Genomic DNA, 7,539 nt, shown 5'->3' on the forward strand with positions numbered 1-7,539 from the left:
AGTGCCACCCCTAGTTGGTTTTGGAGTATTGACGACAAACCTAGTTGAGGGACTAATGTGTTTGTGAGAATTGCAGGATAACACAGGTAGAAGTCCCTCATTGATTCGGTTTTCCTACCAGAGATGACCCCTAAAAATGTATGAAGACATTGAAGTCAAAGGTGGTATATGAAGATATTCACATTAAAGATTATGACAAGAGAAGACATCGCATGAAGCCTATGGAGCTCGAAGACTTAGATCTTTCGTAGTTCTTTTTCTTCCTCTTTGTTGAGTCATAGGAACCACCGTACTGTTAAGTGGGGTCCAAGAGAACCAGTCAGAATGACTGAAGTGATGCTTAAACAAAACCTATGTCTTCGAGTGAAGACTTTGAGAGCGAATCTTGTCCAGAGTCGGACAAGTCAGCTTTGCTTGTAGCCCAAGTAAGGTTGCAGTGTGAGTTTGAAATCTGACCGTTGGAACACGTGTCAGTTCCTTAGTGACCCATGGTCATTTCGGACAAATCAGGTCGGGTTGCCAAGTGGCTATAAATAGCCCACCCCCTACAACCATAAACGGTTGGCTGCTCAGATTCAGAGTACGGCTTTTGTCGTTTGAGAGCAACCCACCTCGAAGCCTTTGAGAGAGAATTCCTTCCGAGGAAAAAGCCCTAACCACCCAGAGCCAAAGAGAATTAGGCATCACTTAAGTCTTCTTGTCTGTGTGATATGAAGACTTATTACACTTGAGGACTATGAATCCTCCAGCCGGTTAGGCGTCGCGTTCTGAGCATCCAAGAGACATTGTGGATTGCCGGTGAACAAAGTCTGTGAAGGTTTAGGAGTCTACCTTGAAGACTTACCAGAGTGATTGGGCGAGGTCTGTGTGACCTTAGCTCAAGGGGAATACGGTGAGGACTGGGTGTCCTGAGCTGCGTGTTCAGGACTGGGTGTCTGGGACTGTGTGTCCTAAGGTTTAAATACCTAGCCGCCTTAACCAGACGTATAGTTGTCACAGCAACTGGAACTGGTCCAACAAATCATTGTCTTCAACGAGTCACTGGTTTCATCTTTTCCTTCCCTTTACTTACTGTTGGTCCTTGTGAAGTCATTGTATGATTGCACTATCTTTTATCTTCACTGAGTGATTGCGTTTTCTGTTTGGCTTCATAATATCTTCCTACCTGATCCTTACTACATTGCTGCTATTAGTCATTGTGCTTTCACTCCATTGAATACTTGACTATGGCTTGCCTAGTGTAGTCTACCTTCCGCTGCAGGGTAATAGGTTTATTTCTATCGTTTGTCTTCATAACTTCCACGTTTTGAAGACTTTCATGAAAATCGCCTATTCACCCCCCTCTAGTCGATATAACACACTTTCACTTTTCGAAGGTTGAGGTACACGACTTCCGAAGGTTTCTTGGTTATGTGTTGAAGGATGGATACAGCTGGATGTAGGAATTGTTAGTTTGGGTGAGATATTATGCTTCCCCTGTATCCCCAACACCTGATTGCATAACTAGAAAGTTTCGGGAGTTTATAGGTGGGAATTCAAGTATCACGTAGGATATCTTTCCAACAGACACATGATACGATATGGGATCTATCATATGTTTGTTTCCGGCTTATTTTGCAAGCCAATCCTTTGTTTTGTTTCGGTTTGTGGTATTCGAGTTGCTTCAATTTCAAGCGTAGATTCCATACCTTTCCTAAGCAGTGTTCTCATATTTCTCTGTGTATACTAATCCTTCATGATAATCGAGATTGTCATGTCAATCCTTTTCAACCGGCGTGTTCCTCCTTAAGTGGATCCGATCATTTTCAACATCCGCAAGATCAACTCTAAGTTATTCTCATCGGTATTTGTTTCATCCATCCAAAGTTGCCTTTGTTTTCCCCGCCTCCCCACCCTTTCTTTTCTTCAAGGACTCATATATCTTAATCAAGTATCCTTTTATCGATGGGAAGTCTCTCCATTCTTTTCTGTCAATGTTCTTACCAGGTGGTTCTCATGAAGATGCTCTTCAGGTTCATCATACTTCGTTGTTGTTTCTTCTTTGATGGATTCAATGCAATCTTTCGGTGTTGATCATATCCTTCCCTCATTTCAAATGCTTTCCCATGTCGGTGAACCTCTTAATCATCCACTTCTCTCCATTCATTTGTTTCGGAGTACTGAAGATATCTCAGGAGATGCGTGTTTTCATTCCTAATCCGTTCAAGCTATCTCGAGGTTGTTATCACATTTAAGCCGTTTAATTCAACCGGTGCAATCTCCTTTTCAAGTAATTATTCAACGGTGTTTTCTCTTGAGTGGGCCCTAACCCATAGGTCTTATCCCAGGATCTTACCTGACTCTTCTAATTTTCCCGGCGCTATTCTCAAATCTTTTAAAGTTTGTCGTAAGAATGAGTTATCGTCAGTCAAATGCTTTTCTCCAAGATCTTTCAAATTCTTTTCATCGTTGGCTCTACCTTTCTAATTTCCATTCCGGAGTGTCTCAACAATTCATGGTGTTTCTCGTCGTCATTCTCGGATTTTGAAGACCAAAGTGGAGTTCATCTTAAATCCTTACATGTTCTTCCAAAGATGAGTAATTCAAGATTGATGCCATCCTCTCATAATAGTTTTCGATTGTGAGAATTTTTTTCATACCCATCCGAAGCATTTCAGGAGTCTTTTCAGTTTGATTCTCCGGAGGCCATCATTTCGGAAGATTTATTCGTTCTCAACATTCAGATCTCATTCCTCAATTCTACCGGCCGGTGCATCGTTCAAATATTCTCTAATCAGTTCATGATCTATTCTGTCTCACGTATTTATATTCTCTCAAGTATCTTCGTTCTTTTCATAATTCTTCCCGGTGTTTCTACATCTTTTCTTTGTTCATTTTCAATTCTTATGGTGGTTCATTCAAGATTTCTCTTCCTTCGTTATCATATAGATTCATTCGTTCTTTCAAATCCTACCGGCGGTTCGTTGAAGTCTCTTCTCAAGTTTGCGCTATATCTATCTTAATCCTTTCTACAAAAATAAGTAGTATGCCAAATCCGTTGCTTGTCATCAATTTAAATTAGTGAAGGATACACATAACGTAATTCATATTATTGTTTCACCCAAGTGAGTAATTCCTTCCTCTAGAGTTTGTTCATGATGAATAAATTCTTGGTTTCAATTGCTCATCTTTCTTTTCTGGAGTTCCAAGTTTTCTCGGTTACATCGTCGCGAAGCTCCATCTAAATCATTGCAAGGCTTCACCTTGTGTTCTCAACTTCTCTTTCTTTTTATCATCCTTTTATTATCGGAATTCTTCATGGGGGCTCTACATGATGGTTCATCGAGGATTTAATTCCTTCTCGAAGTGCTCATCGAGATTCTTTTCAGAGGAGATCAAGAATTCTTCTTCTTGCATTCCAAAGTGCAATTCTTTCTACCTTATCATTTGAGGTGGTGTTATGTCATTGTTGATAATTTCCCTTCATGTTTCATGATTCACAAGTTTTCAAGAGTGACATATCTAAATCCATCATTTTCTCTTCTCTCAAGACATCTTTTCAACCAATCAACCTCTTCATTGGAATTATCTTGGGATATATTTCACTTAAAGCTTTCCCTAAGGATTTTTGCTATTTATGGTGCTTATAAATGACCCAAGTTCTTCATTTATCCTTCCGGTGAAATAAGCTTCTCATCTTCTTGTTGATGTCAATTCAATCTATTGTTTCTGTTAGTGGTAGAATTTCACCTCATAATTTTGGGATGTTTTCCATAAGCCCACTACAAGCTTTTTCGTTTCATTGGTGGTTTTCCAGCAACTCCGTTATAACCTTCTTGGAAGGGTGTTTTCCAAGCTCATTTGTGGTAGAAGTTGTCATTTTCTAATCATGTATTTCCTTTCCAATGATTCAACTTCTATTCTTTCGTTCCGGAGGCATAGCGATGTTGCTCTCTTCACTCATCATCCCATTTTTGTCAAAGATCATGTTTTTTTTCCTTTTTGCTTATCCATTCAACTGGAGTGACGTGTCCTTCATTCAAGTTCTTTCATCTTATCAAGTTTTGCCTCCCTTCTCAACTGGAGTGTCGTCTGAAATCTTTCTTACCCCTTGTGCCATTCTTTCAATAGTTCTGGAGGCAGTGTGTTGTTGATTTCATCAAGTATCCTCCCATCTTGTCAAGATCATGTTCGATTCCTTCCATTTATAGTCGAAGTGTTGTCCAAATTATATCATTCTTATTCCTTCTCTATCTTGTTTTAACCGGAGTGTTGTGTCTATAATTCCTCTTCTAACCGGAGTGCTTGCATGTACTTCTTGTCCATTGCAACCCCTTTTCTTATGTCTTTCAACCTACAAGGTTCCCGTAATGTTCCTTGTTCTTTTTTTAACGGAGTGTTTCAACTTTTTTCACCTTCGTTGTATTCTTTCTTTCAATTTGTTCAACCTCGCAAGGTTCTTTGGTTTCACATATTTGTCAAAGAAGCAATTAGTTTTACCTCTTCTCTTCCTCTTCCGTTTCTCTCCGGTGCCATCCTTAGATCTCGGGATGAGATCCTCTTGTACTGGTGGAGTGTTGTAATGCCCCGAGCCCAATGCTCCAGGTGTCTTTCAGTTTTTCGCTGTTGTTGCCTTGTCTTTCGCTTGCGTGTTGCATCTTGCCATGTCATCATGTGAATTGCATCATCATGTTTTCAAAACTTGCATTCGTCCGGGTCTACCAGTGCTTTCCATTGTCCGTTCTGAGCCCAGACACACTCGCACGCGCCCCGCGGCACCTCCGAAATATTATTTTATAAGTGGCCAGAAAATGTTCTCGAAATGGGATGAAAGTTGGCGTGCTGTCTTATTATAGTGTAGATAGACCGCGTGTCAAATTTCATCGCATACGGAGTCCGTTTGACGCCCCGACGGATAACTATAGCGGCATTATAGTCGGTCAAACATCGGACGTTTCTGGTCTCCGGAAACGGTTGCCGGGTTGCTTTCCTCCTCTCTCTTCTCAGTCCAACCGCACACTTGACCTTGTTCGTCTAACCCTCTCTGCACAGTGCATCGACCCCCTCGCGCGTCCGAAAGCTGTCCCGAACCCGACCCGGATAGTCGTCACCGTTGGATTAGGATCATCCCCAAACATCTACAAAACATCTCCGATTCTTTGCTGGGTTCCCCTAAGCTATTTATTCTCGTCCGCCCGATTACGATCGGAGGGACGAGGTAGCCCCTAATCTAATCCACGCAATGTATATATGCGTCCAAACCCTAGTCCTAGGATCTGTCCCATCCATCTTCTCCCATCGCGCCGCCGCCACCCACTCACCATCTCCATCGGGATCCTCCCAGATCCACCTCTCCGCCACCGAAGCCTCCGGACACTTCCCTCGTTTTCAGCTTCTGACCAACCACCTCCTCCCATCGATCCAACCCATGAAGCATGGAAGCCCCGCAGGCATCCAGCGCGCCCACAAGCTACTTCTCCCCGATGCCCATCGTCCCCGCCATGGTTTTGGAGCTCATATCGGTTGCCGATCTGAGCCGCCCCGGGAATCGACGCCGCCGGAGTCCCTCCTCACCTACAAGACCACCGCCGCCCTACCACCTCGTCTCCTCGTCCGACGCGACTCCTACCTCCTCTGCTTCTCCCTGTGCCGAACGACAAGCCGCAGCCCTCGTCCCAAGGTCCAGGCCGTCGCCGCGTGCCCAAGCTCCTCCGCCCCCCTGCAGACTCATCTCCGGCCATGCCGGTGACTAGTGGCCGCTCGCCGGAGCACACCGAACCAGCAGCTGCTCCATGCCGTCGCCCCAGTCTTCCTCGCCCTCCTTCTCCTCCTTCCCCGCTGCTCTCTGTCTCTGAAAGTCCCTGCCTCCCATCCCTGCAGGTGTGGTCGTCGACCGCCATGGAGCCGCTGCCCTCGTTGTTCACCCGGATGGGTCCCGATCTGGATCGCTCTGCTGCCGGGTCCAAGCCGCCGCCGTCCCAGGCTTCTACAGCCGCGCCGCCATCATCCCGGACATCCCTGCTTCGCCTTGTCCATCACCGTGGTCTCTGCTTCCTTTTGCACCGAGCCCGAGCCAGAGGACGAGCAGTTCGTTCGATCCCTGCTCCCCTACCTCGCGTTGACCGTGCCTACAGCGCGCCAGGCCGCATCCCAACCGCTTTCCCCTGCCGGCCTCCCTCTTTGCCAGCTGGGCTTGGCCCATGGGTGAGCCACAAGCGCCCTCCTGTTTTTTTCCATTGTTGGGCCAGCTAGATACGGCCCGATGTGTTTTTTTTCGTACTGCAAATTTATCATTTAACCTGGTCATTGCATATTTACACGATATGCCATCATATTGAAATGCTCACAACTAAATAACCGTGCATCAGATTAAAATGTTTTATGTATGTAAAATGCGTAGAATTTTGTGTAGTTTCATAATATCCAACTTCCATGCATGTTTAAAATGTTTAAAATGCTATTTGATTAAATTTGCTCAAATGCCATTCTAAAATGATTTATTTCATAACTAATTAACCGTAGCTGCATTTTAAATGAACTTTATATGTAAATGGGGTAGAAAAATGCCTAGTTTAACATGGTGGCATTACTTTGCATGTTTAATAACTCTAAAATTGTGTTTAGGACAGAACAGTACCAAATTCAAATATTGCATATGGGGATTTTTCGGAATTGTTGCTTGTTGTTCCGGCCTCATTTAAACTTGTCTAGATAGGTAGTTTTATTATGCTTCACCCCTTGCCATGCTAACCAATATTTAATTTTGTTGAGTACATAAACAAGAGAAACTAAATAAGTCATGTGGTGTTTCGTCAATATGCAACTCGTTGCATATTGAGCTCCACTTAACTTGTAGTTTTGCTTGTGCACTTCGCCATGCCATGCGTCATTAAACCGGACATGCATCATACTTGGTTGTGCATCATGCCATGTTTATGTGATGGTTGTTTACTATGTTGCTTGCTTTTTTCCGGGTTGCTTCTCTCGTTAGCTTCGGTTTTGTTTCGGAGTTGTGAGGATTCGTTCGACTACGTCCGTTTGCCTTCTTCATGGACTCGTTCTTCTTCCTTGCGGGACCTCAGAAAAGATGACCATACCTTCGAAATCACTTCTATCTTTGCTTGCTAGTTGTTCGCTCTACTGCTATGTCGCGCTACCTACCACTTGCTTATCATGCCTCCCATATTGCCATGTCAAGCCTCTAACCCACCTTTCCTAGCAAACCGTTGTTTGTCTAAGTTACCACTTTGCTCGGCCCCTCTTATAGCGTTGTTAGTTGCGGGTGAAGCTGAAGTTTGTTCCATGTTGGAACATGGATATGTTGGGATATCACAATATCTATTATTTAATTAATGCATCTATATACTTAGTAAAGGGTGGAAGCCTCGGCCTTATGCCTGGTGTTTTGTTCCACTCTTGCCGCCCTAGTTTCCATCATACCGGTGTTATGTTCCTTGATTTTGTGTTCCTTACGCGGTTGAGTGTTATGGGAACCCCTTGACAGTTCGCTTTGTGTCGGCGTTCTGGGAATGGGGGTCCCCAGACTTGCCTGCCTGCGGC

Source organism: Triticum dicoccoides, chromosome 1A (genome assembly GCF_002162155.2).
Source record: "Triticum dicoccoides isolate Atlit2015 ecotype Zavitan chromosome 1A, WEW_v2.0, whole genome shotgun sequence".
Classification (NCBI taxonomy): domain Eukaryota; kingdom Viridiplantae; phylum Streptophyta; class Magnoliopsida; order Poales; family Poaceae; genus Triticum; species Triticum dicoccoides.